The 10,948-nt window shown below is 41.6% G+C and overlaps 1 long non-coding RNA gene across 1 annotated transcript in view; it reads left to right on the top strand.

The window, feature by feature from the left end:
• The first annotated feature begins 3,465 nt into the window (after nt 1-3,465).
• The window catches only part of LOC138964044 (uncharacterized), a 428,123-nt gene continuing 420,640 nt past the window's right edge, over nt 3,466-10,948 (top strand). Inside the window, exon 1 of the long non-coding RNA XR_011454993.1 lies at nt 3,466-3,647. This is a non-coding gene — a long non-coding RNA (uncharacterized lncRNA). The remainder of the gene's footprint in view (nt 3,648-10,948) is intronic.

Here is a 10,948-nt window from a genome sequence, read left to right as displayed (position 1 = left end):
ACGACGTGTCTAGGTTGACCTGACATAGCACCTCTAGCTCTACGAACGGATTTAGACTCTGTCAAAAAACAACAACGACGTGTCTAGGTTGACCTGACATAGCACCTCTAGCTCTACGAACGGATTTAGACTCTGTCAAAAAACAACAACGACGTGTCTAGGTTGACCTGACATAGCACCTCTAGCTCTACGAACGGATTTAGACTCTGTCAAAAAACAACAACGACGTGTCTAGGTTGACCTGACATAGCACCTCTAGCTCTACGAACGGATTTAGACTCTGTCAAAAAACAACAACGACGTGTCTAGGTTGACCTGACATAGCACCTCTAGCTCTACGAACGGATTTAGACTCTGTCAAAAAACAACAACGACGTGTCTAGGTTGACCTGACATAGCACCTCTAGCTCTACGAACGGATTTAGACTCTGTCAAAAAACAACAACGACGTGTCTAGGTTGACCTGACATAGCACCTCTAGCTCTACGAACGGATTTAGACTCTGTCAAAAAACAACAACGACGTGTCTAGGTTGACCTGACATAGCACCTCTAGCTCTACGAACGGATTTAGACTCTGTCAAAAAACAACAACGACGTGTCTAGGTTGACCTGACATAGCACCTCTAGCTCTACGAACGGATTTAGACTCTGTCAAAAAACAACAACGACGTGTCCATGATGACCTGTCCACGTGTGCGCACTGCAAAAAGAACAAGTTCATGTCAGCATCAAATGGACGGAGTAAAATGTACATTCCCCAAAGAGAGAGAGAGAGAGAGAGAGAGAGAGAGAGAGAGAGAGAGAGAGAGAGAGAGAGAGAGAGAGAGAGAGAGAGAGAGAGAGAGAGAGGAATACAATTTACATTCTCCAAAGAGAGAAAGAGAGAGAGAAAGAGAGAGAGAGAGAGAGAGAGAGTGGGGCAGCGAGAGAGAGAGAGAGAGAGGAATACAATTTACATTCTCCAAAGAGAGAAAGAGAGAGAGAGAGAGAGAGAGAGAGAGAGAGAGAGAGAGAGAGAGAGAGAGGAATACAATTTACATTCTCCAAAGAGAGAGAGAGAGAGAGAAAAGGAAAGAGAGAGATAAGGAGAGAAAGAACGAACGAACGAACGAACGAACTTTATTACTCAAGGATGGAGATTTTAGGCTCACGCCTAGTCTTACAATCTGTCCCTGCTAAACTAAGACATAAAGATAAAGACAATAAAAGGACAATTGTCAATCGCAATCATACAGTATTACTAACTACAACATTACCTATACGACTACATAATGCATAATAGAACATTGAAATGTACATGTATGTCAAGATAATACAAAGGAAAAGAAAATTCGACTCGCACACACAAGAGAAAGAGAGAGAGAGAGAGAGAGAGAGAGAGAGAGAGAGAGAGAGAGAGAGAGAGAGAGAGAGAGAGAGAGAGAGAGAGAGAGAGAGAGAGAGAGAGAGAGAGAGAGAGAGAGAGAGAAAGAGATTGGTTTAATACTAACCTGTTTTTGTTATTTTTATTTCTTTTTAATCATTCACCGGTCTTCTTGTTTCGAGCAGTTCAAAGCAATGTACCGGCATGGCAAAAGTGGTGTGTGTTTTGTGTGCGTATATTGCATCTTTATTTTCCTTAAACCTGTAAAAACATGTCGGTCAGGCGAAAAGTCAATAGAGTTGCAGCAAACAATGTCATTTTGGTTTGCCCACACAGATTAAAAGCATGAAATGTTTGCTTGCTAATTAAATCATCAAACATCTCACTGTTCTATCCAGCGCATGTCCTTTAAAGACAAGCTATGCACTATGCATCTCTCCCCTGCAATAAAATCACACTGTTCTGTGGAAATAAGAGAGAATATCGATCTGTTTACAGGCTTCAGTACTAATAAATGATTCACTCAACTTATCAGTATTCAGAGGTAAAAGGTGTGGTAAGACCATTTTAAATTTTCCTGAGGGTTTTTCTCGTGGAATTTCGGGTTGTTTTGTCTCTGTGCGGGAACGGATGCGGTGGGGAAAAGGAGAATCATAAGATTAAAAAAAACAAAAAACAACTAACATTTAAAAAACAAAAACTGAAATAAAATAAAATAAAATAAAATAAAATAAAGTAAAGTAATATAAGATGAAACAAAAGAAAACAAAACAAAAGAAAATAAATAAAGCAGTAGGCGCCTCATCGGCTCGTGCAACAGCGCTTCCTGTTTATCTTGACCCCATCACCCTGGGCTGAGCTCAATGGGCCGATTGAAAAGAAACAGCAGCCAGAATAAACTATCTTCGTGTTGTCAACGTCAGCTCAACATCTTTCTGATAAAAGTTTCAAAATGTGTGAAAGCCTAATAATATCCTCCCCTTAAATTGAAAATCTCACAAAGGCGTAAAGTGCAGTTGATGTATGACCGACAAAGCCAAAGATAGCTTTCATCTACTTTGAATATTTTTATTATCAAGAAGGAGAGACAGTCTCTCAGTTTTAAAATGACACGAGCAGCCAAGCCATGCCTAAATGTCAACCATCAAGAAGTTGGAGGCAGATGGTTTTTTTGCCCACGTCCACAAAAACCGTTTGACTATCATTATCACAGAGGCGTGGGAGAGAGAGAGCGCAGCAAGGTCACCTTGAAGGGGAAACATTGACTTCCGCAAGCCCAGAACATCCGTTCCTTGCACGCTGGGAGTTCCCTCTTAAAATTCAAAATGATTGAAGGCACGCCAACCCTTCCTCGCATCGATCATGGAGGTCAGGCAAAGTTTGCGCTTTGTCACCTGATTCCCAAGTGTGCAAGGGAAGTATTTTAAAATCAAATTCACTGGGGCCTCCTCTCCCGAGAAATATTACACGGGAATGTGGAAGGCGGAGCGACTCTCACACTTTGCAAAATGCATTTCGCAAATTGACCTCTCAATGCTACTCCGCCTTCGAATGTTGGCAGGTGGCAGTTGCTACCCCTGTTTTCAACAGTTTTTGAACCAGACCCAGCAAACAAGGTGCGCAAATCCTCCCCCAAGGCATACTTGTCCTCACCTTGGACAGTTAAAATTATCTGGCCGATTCGATACAGGAGGCTCGCGGGAAGAGAATTATAATCAAAGGCGTGTTTTTAAGACCACAGCCTCAAGGAGATCCTGTGTTCGAAGCGCCGGCCTCTTCAGGGTTAGAAAATACTTTAAACGATGACTTTCGTGGAAAAGGGCACGCCATTTGGTTTGGCACACCACACAAATTCGAAGGCTAATGATATTATTTTTTGGCAACTTATAAAGATAATGTAATAGTTGTTGTTTTAATAGCGCAGTGTCCACATTTCCTCGTTTCCTTGTTTGGGTGTTCGGAAGTGGAGACCGAAGCATGACTTCGCTTTGGAAAACCATCTCAAGGACAAATGATTTTTACTTGGACTGTGAACAGAAAAGATTTTTTGGCAGACCAATACTAGATGTACGTTTACTTTGTCCGTAGTACAGTTTTCTTTATTTGGTGTTTAACGTCGTTTTCAACCGTTCAAGGTTTTATCGCGACGGAGGGAAGGGGGGTGATGGAATAGAGCCACTTGTCAATTGTTTCTTGTTCACAAAAGCACTAATCAAACATTTGCTCCAGGGGCTTGCAACGTAGTACAATATATTACCTTACTGGGAGAATGCAAGTTTCCAGTACAAAGGACTTAACATTTCTTACATACTTCTTGACTAAAATCTTTACAAACATAGACTATATTACCCCCCGCGGGTTAGGGGGAGTCCCATATTGGTTGGGACAAGAAAGAATTTACCCGATGCTCCCCAGCATGTCGTAAGAGGCGACTAACGGATTCTGTTTCTCCTTTTACCCTTGTTAAGTGTTTCTTGTATAGAATATAGTCAATTTTTGTAAAGATTTTAGTCAAGCAGTATGTAAGAAATGTTAAGTCCTTTGTACTGGAAACTTGCATTCTCCCAGTAAGGTAATATATTGTACTACGTTGCAAGCCCCTGGAGCACATTTTTGATTAGTGCTTTTGTGAACAAGAAACAATTGACAAGTGGCTCTATCCCATCTCCCCCCTTCCCCCGTCGCAATATAACCTTCGTGGTTGAAAACGACGTAAAACACCAAATAAAGAAAGAATTGACTATATTCTATACAAGAAACACTTAACAAGGGTAAAAGGAGAAACAGAATCCGTTAGTCGCCTCTTACGACATGCTGGGGAGCATCGGGTAAATTCTTTCTCGTCCCAACCAATATGGGACTCCCCTTAACTCGCGGGGGGCCCGTAGTACATGCTTTGATGCTGGCTGTCCGTATTTCCTCAGGCCTTGTGTTATAGCATGATACCGTGAAACTTCCGTATTTCCTCAGGCCTTGTGTTATAGCATGATACCGTGACACTGCCGTATTTCCTCAGGCCTTGTGTTATAGCATGATACCGTGACACTGCCGTATTTCCTCAGGCCTTGTGTTATAGCATGATACCGTGACACTGCCGTTTTAAGACCTACACAACTCTGAGAAGAAACATGTCTTATTAGGAAGGGAGGCTTGGCATGGAGGTTAATTTGTAGACATTATGAAGAGACAATATTTCAACAAAAGGTATTTCTTCTACTTCTTCTTCTGCGTTCGTGGGCTGAAACTCCCACGTACACTCGTGGTTTTTTTGCACGAGTGGAATTTTACGTGTATGACCGTTTTTTACCCCGCCATTTAGGCAGCCATACGCCGTTTTCGGAGGAAGCATGCTGGGTATTTTCGTGTTTCTATAACCCACCGAACTCTGACATGGATTACAGGATCTGTTTCGTGCGCACTTGGTCTTGTGCTTGCGTGTACACACGGGGGTGTTCGGACACCGAGGAGAGTCTGCACACAAAGTTGACTCTGAGAAATAAATCTCTCGCCGAACGTGGGGACGAACTCACGCTGACAGCGCGCGGCCAACTGGATACAAATCCAGCGCGCTACCGACTGAGCTACATCCCCGCCCAAACAAAAGGTATTAAAACAGAGGTTTGACTGCAGACGCAGACTTGACATTTTAAGAACATAACACTGCAGAATGATTAAACAGTCAAGCATATGTTCATGAGAAAGCTTAAGTGCCCCCTTGCTATGCTCTGTAATATCTGTGTTGGTTGTTTTTTTCTCTCGTGGTTATGGTGGTTGTGATTATCAAGATACGTCCAGATTGCGACAGTACGTTATTGAAGGACCCACATTAAACAATGCAAGGAACAAAATATAAATTGGGTTGGCTTTCAGAAGCCCCTCAAACAAATAATAGAAAATATAGTACACCGAAGGCTCCATTTTGGAACGTTTTCTGACGATTTGGACCTTAAAAAGTTCAAGGGACATTCGCTGTACTGTAATTTAGAAACACCTGCAAAGATGTGCTCAAAACTGCTCCAAAACTATGCCAAATAGTTAAATGAATTTTAATCAGCGAGCGGATTGCTTAGCCAATCTCTCCTGTGTCAGTGGCCGGATTCCGTTCGTCATCATATTTTATTTAGCCCTCATAGATACCCATTCGTCAAAACAGATTAAGACCGTTGGATTAAGGAAGGCAAACCAAGCAAACGCATGCATATTCCGTGCCATACAGGGCTAAATCGCTTCGCATGTTAACAAAAACACAGACCGTTGGAGACTATCACGCTCTGAAATGACAACCAAACACAGCATTCAGATTTGAAAAATAGAACACTCAAACACTAAATCTAAGACCTCACTCGCGTGTGTTGTCATCTATTCAACTCCCAAAACGAACTATGTAGCTCTCGGATCAATTTCAAATCTGTATCTCCATGAATAGCGCACGAAATACTCAGGGGCGAAAGGTAGGACGAAAATTTTGACTGGTGCAAAAAGGCGACACGATGAGAATTACAGTCTGGGATTCCCACTCAAAACACAGCCGTGTTCAATTTGAGTAAATCAGTGCTCAAACGTTTATTTTAAGATATTCCTGGTGTGTGGTCACATACTTATAAACCCCAAACATAACTGTATAGCTCTTGTTAGACATTATCACTTTAAATGGTGAAACGTTTCATCATTCATAACTGTTTTGTTTGAATGGGGCCCCGACCTTGTCTCTTCCGTCTCCTCGTGAATGATTCAATGATTCGTTTTTAAAGAGGTTCAACGGTCCATAAATTATCATTTTGTTTTTCTTTTTTCCCTTATTATTTTTCTTGATTTGTTTTCTTGATTTTAGAACATAAGCAGCCTATATCTGTTGCAGATTTGTTTTCTTGATGTTAGAACATAAGCAGCCTATATCTGTTGCAGATTTGTTTTCTTGATTTTCTTGACTTCATTCAGACTAGACTGTAAGGAAATTTCAATTTCTTGAACAGTCCTACAGCTTGTGTGAAGCGTCGAATCATCTGCAAACAATTCCGTTTTAACTTTGGAATTAGATATATGAAGGGGGAGGTCATTAATGAATACACAAAACAAAATAGGCCCTAAAACTGACCCCTGGGGGACTCCACTCTTTAAACATCCTTTGGGAGATGTTTTACCGTTTATAGAAACATACTGTGTTCCGTTGACAAGATATGATTTAAAGAATGAACACGTTGCGGGATTGTTCACGTACAATGCGAGTTTATGTAAAAGTAATGTGTGATCTACAAGATCAAAAGCTTTTTTAAAATCAAGAAATACAGCCCCTGATATGTCCGAACGATTAATTGCCGATAGCCAGTTATCACATAGTGATGAGAGAGCTGTACTTCAGGAATGTTTCGGACGAAACCCAGATTAAAAGTTGTGAAATAATGTGCACCTTTCCATGTAGTTCAGAAGATGCTTCTGTATGTGCTTCTCTAAAGGCTTTGATAAAATAGGAAGCAATGAAATTGGCCTGAAGTTATTAGGGTCAGACACATCTTTATTTTTAGGAAGTGGAACGACCTTTGCCGTTTTAAATGCATCAGGAAAAATATTTTGTTCAATGCAAAGATTATACACATACGTTAGGGATTCCACTATGTACGGTAGGGCTAATTTAAGCAACGACGGGGGGATTTTGTCAGGCCCCATGGGGAGAGAGAGAGAGAGAGAGAGAGAGAGAGAGAGAGAGAGAGAGAGAGAGAGAGAGAGAGAGAGAGAGAGAGAGAGAGAGAGAGAGACTTTGATGGTTTAATGTCTTCAGCTAAACAAGTCATTTCGACAAAAGAAAACAACAAAACAAACCAAAAAAACATAAATAGAACAAACAAGCTAGTTGTATGTGAGGGGGGGGGGGGGGGGGGGGGGGGGGAATGGGACGAAACGAAATGATCGAAACGGTCGCGGTATGTCCAAATGAGGAATATCATGGATAACCATGTTATTGTTCACAGTCCAGTACACTAGGTCTGTTTTTATATTTAGTCAAGTTTTGACTAAATATTTTAACATCGAGGGGGAATCGAAACGAGGGTCGTGGTGTATGTGCGTGTGTCTGTGTGTCTGTGTGTGTGTGTAGAGCGATTCAGACTAAACTACTGGACCGATCTTTATGAAATTTGACATGAGAGTTCCTGGGTATGAAATCCCCGAACGTTTTTTTCATTTTTTTGATAAATGTCTTTGATGACGTCATATCCGGCTTTTCGTGAAAGTTGAGGCGGCACTGTCACGCCCTCATTTTTCAACCAAATTGGTTGAAATTTTGGTCAAGTACTCTTCGACAAAGCCCGGGGTTCGGTATTGCATTTCAGCTTGGTGGCTTAAAAATTAATTAATGACTTTGGTCATTAAAAATCTGAAAATTGTAAAAAAAAAATAAAAATTTATAAAACGATCCAAATTTACGTTTATCTTATTCTCCATCATTTGCTGATTCAAAAAACATATAAATATGTTATATTCGGATTAAAAACAAGCTCTGAAAATTAAATATATAAAAATTATTATCAAATTTATTTTTTCGAAATCAATTTAAAAACACTTTCATCTTATTCCTTGTCGGTTCCTGATTCCAAAAATATATAGATATGATATGTTTGGATTAAAAACACGCTCAGAAAGTTAAAACGAAGAGAGGTACAGAAAAGCGTGCTATCCTCAGCGCAACGAATACCCCGCTCTTCTTGCCACGGGCGGTGGAGTGACGATGCTACGAGTATACGGTCTTGCTGCGTTGCGTTGCGTTCAGTTTCATTCTGTGAGTTCGACAGCTACTTGACTAAATATTGTATTTTCGCCTTACGCGACTTGTTAGTTTGTATATTCGCCGTTTTCACACACGATTTGGTAACAGCCGTATCCGTGTATGTGCGCCAGTCCGACACTGTTGACAGTCAACATCTCACGAACGTTTCGTTTCATTGTAATACCATTCAGTCTTCTTGTCGCCCAACACGGGCCAGAACTAATGCACGTGAAGTCCGAACAGCTAAGTCATCGGGGTATGGCTGCGAGAAGGTCCGTCTTTTTCTTCGTCAGGGTTCACTGTGTCAAGGTTGTCGTCTTGGCCTGCTTTCTGGATCACACGACAACACGCTTCGATGTGTAGTGACATAGGTTCTAGCAGGTCAGCAAAACTCGTCTCATCGATCTCTGGATAGCTGTCTAAAGCGGAGAGGTTACTTCCAGGTAGACCAACGGGAAACCAGTCGCTCACGACCCCTTGGTCGAGATCATACACAAATACCGCTTGGTTCCTTACATCATAAAGGCAGTCCTTGCGATGAGAGAGAGAGAAAGAGAGAGAGAGACGGGGGGGGGGGGAGGAGTCAGACAGACACGCAGAAAGAGAGAGAGGGAAAGAGAGAGAGAGCACGCCGTGGATCGTGTAACTCTGCATTTGCGCCACCGCAACTTTTTATCGCTTCACGCCGACGCAGAGGCAAGCTGCGAGGTAGGTCTCTCGAATGATAAATTAAATTGTTAGAATGCTAGGCACTCAGCATGTTCTCAAGTGTTGCATTTCACATACTTATATCCTTAGCTATATTTCTGCATATTTTTTTTGATGCTTTGATGGCCCTGGTGATCGTGACGATCTGTTTTTCTTCTCGTTTCCCCATGTTTTGGGCATATTTTCAGTTTCTGCGTCAAATGCAACAAAACTGAGATTACTGGTTATTCTTGGACATGTTCACTGATAACTTTAATGTTTTATGAATCTCCACGTGTAGTTTCTCTGTATATAGTTCCATATATACTTTGCAAGAAGCAGATAAAAACCGAGTGTCAACAACTCTCTGTAATTCGCCACCGCATCAATTCAATGTTAGATGTAACTCGCCACCGCATTTTTTGTTATTCGCCACCGCACCACGCAAATTGTTATTTTCAAACGCATCAACATCGTGGAGGCATTTAAACCTTTATTTTTGTCACAAAACTGACAGCAATTGATAGGAGCATTTTAACTTTAGCGCTGCAAGTTTTAAACTCAGGGGCGTGGCGTGATCTTGCCTATGCAAAGGATTTAAAGGCACCATGAGTTGACAAATCAAACTGTAGTATTTCTTCTTCTTCTTCTTCTTCTTCTTCTTCTTCTTCTTCTTCTTCTTCTTCTTCTTCTTCTACTTCTTCTTCTTCTGTATGAAAAGTATGCTTATCTGTACTTGAGTGTATAACCCACATGTACTGGAATGTGCTTATCTATATATATATACGACTTGTGTCTGTCTGTCTGTTTGTGTGTGTGTGTGTGTGTGTGTGTGTGTGTGTCCGCGATGCACGGCCAAAGTTCTCGATGGATCTGCTTCAAATTTGGTGGGCATATTCAGGTAGACCCCGCACAGAACCTGGTCGATGAGAATTTTCAACACGTGCTCTCAGCGCGCGGCGCTGAACCGATTTTGGTTTTTCTCTGGATCCATTCCCAGTAACTCTTCCTTATCTTCTCCAGTGTTTTCAGCGTTTATCTCCCTTCCTTCGTGTGGCGTCAATCCATATTCCCGTTACTACGTTACTATTTTTAGAAGGTCACTGCACTGTCCAGAACGCGGCTTTCCTTGCATGTACCTGTAAGTTGTCCTCACTGTAAAAGTGCAAAGGTCGAATCTATTTATCGAAAAATCCACTGTCATCTATCTCTATCTATTTATATATATATAGATAGATATATACGGCTTCTGTGTGTGTGTGTGTGTGTGTGTGTGTGTGTGTGTGTGTGTGTGTGTGTGTGAGTGTGTGTGTGTTTGTGTGTGTGTGTGTATAGGCAACGCCTGTGGATTGTAGAGTTCTGTTTGTGATGGGGTCTGGCGGCTTTTACTCTCACTGTATGTTCTGACCTTCCTCTCAGAAGCCATAACAGTTATTATAGGGCTTACAAATAAGCTCTAAAATCTCAATCCCGTTTGAGACGACTTCGCCTTCAAAGGTAATTGTGGTGTTTCGGCACTCGGTTACATTTGACGTCGTCCAAAGGGAGTAACTCTTCCTTATCTTCTCCAGTATAGTGTTTTGCGCGTTTATCTCCCGTCCTTCGTGCGCCGGCGAAGCCGGCGTACACCCGGTAAAGCCGGGTCCCCGGCGCAGCCGGGTATTCGGCTCTACTTCTTCCCGGCGAAGCCGGCTACCCGGCGAAGCGGGTATTCATTCTAGTATATATATATATATATATATGACCCCCCCAAAAAAAATCCCTGGGACTGTGAGATTTAAGAGGTTTAGGGTATGATGACAACAATAGGAAATATAACAGTGCTTACCGTAAGAGTGAAAAAAATACTATATTTACAAGTGGGAAATGCATCGATGACTGCTATAGTGATGATCTGAACAGATTACGCAGCAAAATAAAGACACATCAGAACATGAAGACCAACGTTTTCACCAATGAGATTTCACTTCTAGGAAGGCACGCTGATGAAAAGTTTGTCCTCATGTTCTCTTATGCATTGATTTACATTCGGAAGATTGACTACACATACAAGAATGTACAAAAACGTTCCGCATATGGTTTGAACATTACTTAGTGTAAGGCGACGAATGGCAGGATGGATAGCGTACTGCCCCT

This window comes from Littorina saxatilis, linkage group LG4, assembly GCF_037325665.1.
Source record: "Littorina saxatilis isolate snail1 linkage group LG4, US_GU_Lsax_2.0, whole genome shotgun sequence".
Classification (NCBI taxonomy): domain Eukaryota; kingdom Metazoa; phylum Mollusca; class Gastropoda; order Littorinimorpha; family Littorinidae; genus Littorina; species Littorina saxatilis.
The sequence above is the reverse complement of the archived record's forward strand: the minus strand, read 5'-3'. Positions and strand labels throughout refer to the sequence as shown.